Here is a 2,915-nt window from a genome sequence, read left to right on the forward strand (position 1 = left end):
TATATATATATATATATTGTGTGCATGTAATATTATCCGAAATATATAGTATTATTACGGCTGATCTTACCAATCGGTTCCGCGCAAGGAATACAATGGGGTGTTAGCTAACAATCCGGATTATATAACCTTATGCTCATCAAAACTTCTTTATCTTATTGTGTGTATGTATATGTGTATACTGCATGTATGCATATGTGTGCGTATACTGCATGCATGTATATGTATGTATATTGCGTGAATGTATATGTGTATATATAATATCATATCTTTACTGCCCACAAGGGGCTACACACAGAGGGGACAAACAAGGACAGACAAACGGATTAAGTCGATTATATCGACCCCCAGTGCGTAACTGGTACTTATTTAATCGACCCCGAAAGGATGAAAGGCAAAGTCGACCTCGGCGGAATTTGAACTCAGAACGTAGCTGCAGACGAAATACCGCTAAGCATTTCGCCCAGCGTGCTAACGTTTCTGCCAGCTCGATATACATAGACATTGATAGACAGACAGATATCATAAGTTTGTATAAAGAACTTTTATAACTTACTTTTCCTATTTTCCTTTCGTACATCCTATAATAAATAAGATTCTGAACTTCGAACAGCTACAGAGTTAAGAACATACTTAGACACCTATTCTCATTAAAGTAGGAAAACTGTAAATTTTTATTAATTATATAACGTATTCTGAATTAGGGGAGTAAGTCATTTTAAATCCCAGATTTCAGGGATGAGCAGAATATCCTTAAACTACAATACCCGCCTATTTATGAACTGGGGTACATCACACACCCAATGGACCTCTAGTAAAGGACACAGAACCCAAGGTTTAGACTGAGCTATAAATACGGTCGTGTTTGTTAGTTGTCAGATGTCCACGACGGGGCTGGGACTCCTTGATGGTTTCAACAGTTTAAGATTAGATTTTTCCCCCCTCAAAATTTAAGTCTCTGATCCATAACCGGGACATTTCAAGATATTCTGGGATATTTCGGTTACATTTTTAATAACAGGACGGAACACAGGAAGAGACTCTTTAAATAAATCGGGACAGTCCCGGCCAAACAGGAACGTGTGTTAGCACATAGAGTTGCTTAAAAGTTTCCATGAGTCAGAAATAATTCCATATATCTTTCGTCTAGATTCCCTCATTAGACTGCGATCATGCTGGGTGGGGCATGCCTTGAAAGTTTAGTAGAACAAATCGACCCCAATACTTCTCTACATCCGAGCCGGGTACTCATTCTACGGGGGTTTCTTTGCTGAACCGCTAGTTACGGGGATGTAAATTAACTAAAACCTGTTGTCAAGGTGTGGTGGGGAAGATAGATAGAGCTTCTTTCCGCCCAATAAATCCATTCACAGTTACCCAGTAAGAATCAGAAATATAAAATAATTCTTTCCAAATTTGGCACAAGGCCAGAATTTTAAGGGAATTCGGTTACATGAACCCTAGTGTTAAACTGGGCCCTTTTTTTTTTTTTTTTTTACTCGATCATCGACACTGAAAGGATGAAAGGCTAAGTCGACCTCGGGGGCGGAACTTGCTCTCAGAACGGAAAGAGGTGAAAGAAATGTCGTTAAGCATTTTGTTCGACGTGCTTTATGATAATATATATAACCATAAACCTTAGATAATGAAATTAGCTCGAAGGAAACTGGTAGATGGTCAGATGGGATTGTACATGTCGTTCCAAGGTCCAAAAGTGTCAAGCTGACTCGGCCTAAACAATTAAGTCAAAAGGTACATGTGACTGATTCGGCCCTATAAATCTGCCCTAGATCAAACCTCGTCAAACACACCTATGGTTAAACACACTTACACTCTAACCATGACCATCTCCCTTTTTTTTTTTTTTTTTGGTATTTAGAACTATATTACCTGATGCGTCTTTCCTTCTTTTTAATATGACGGAGATTTATATCGGAGGAGCTAGACTGGCTATTATCTCTAGCAAGTCGACCGACCTCGATGGTAGTGTTGGTCAGTGAGTGACATGGTGGTTGTTGTTGTCATCTTACAGCCACTCATCCACCGACCCAGTGCTGATCGAGCAGGCCAATGATCAGAGACGTCCCAGTTGTGACCACTCCTTCGGTGTCTTACGTGCAAATCACTCAGGACGAGATTATTCAACGCGTCCTGCTCAAGATTTGTAGAGCAGAGATCGGCAAACTTCTTGTATCGTTGAACCGCTTTGTGGAATCGTTGATAGATTATCGATCCCATAGCATGCAAATTTCTAAAATAATATTAAAAAGTATTTATCATGTCTTTTATTTGTTTCAATCAGTAGACTGCGGCCATGCTGAGGGAATCGCCTTGAAGAATTTTTAATCGAATGAATAGATTCTAGCACTTTTTTTCTTTTAAAGCCTGATATTGATTCTATCGGTCTCTTTTGCCGGACCGCTAAGTTACAGGGACGTAAACAAAACACCACTGGTTGTCAAGTAGTAGGGGGAACACAGACACAAAACACCCACACCCACACATACGCGACGGGCTTCTTTCAGTTTCGTCTATCAAATCCACTCATAAGGCCTCGATCGGCCCATGGCTATATAGTAGAAGACACTTGTCGAAGGTGCCACGCAATGGGACTGAATCCGGAACTATGTGGTTGGGAAGCAACCCTCTTCCCACACGGCCACGCCTGCGCCTAGAAATTTAATGGACAGCTTCATGGAATCGTTAATAAATTATCGACCCCCATCTTTGTAAATTTCTAAAACAAAATTTTAACAAGTATACTTAAAAAAAAGTTTCTTGATTTACAAACAATAATTCTTTCGTTCTTTCAGTGACATTACCACTTTTTAAAAAGAAATCTTTAAAAAATGTTATTCGCGTTAAAAAAAAAAAACGGGTCGCTAACAATTCAACAGCCTTAATTTCAGGTGTTT

At 39.5% G+C, this 2,915-nt stretch overlaps 1 protein-coding gene across 3 annotated transcripts in view; it reads right to left on the minus strand.

Annotated features, from left to right (window-relative positions):
• Positions 1-2,915, minus strand: part of LOC106876415 (calcium-regulated heat stable protein 1) — a 35,544-nt gene that overhangs the window by 30,510 nt on the left and 2,119 nt on the right. The window contains exon 1 of one of the 3 annotated variants that reach the window (XM_052976224.1): positions 1,891-2,039. The exons of the other annotated variants lie outside the window; for them this stretch is intronic. The gene's annotated coding sequence lies outside the window, so the exon portion shown is untranslated. Of the gene's footprint in view, positions 1-1,890; positions 2,040-2,915 lie in introns of those variants that run through there. 3 annotated transcript variants of the gene reach the window in all.

Source organism: Octopus bimaculoides, chromosome 24 (genome assembly GCF_001194135.2).
Source record: "Octopus bimaculoides isolate UCB-OBI-ISO-001 chromosome 24, ASM119413v2, whole genome shotgun sequence".
Classification (NCBI taxonomy): Eukaryota; Metazoa; Mollusca; class Cephalopoda; order Octopoda; family Octopodidae; genus Octopus; species Octopus bimaculoides.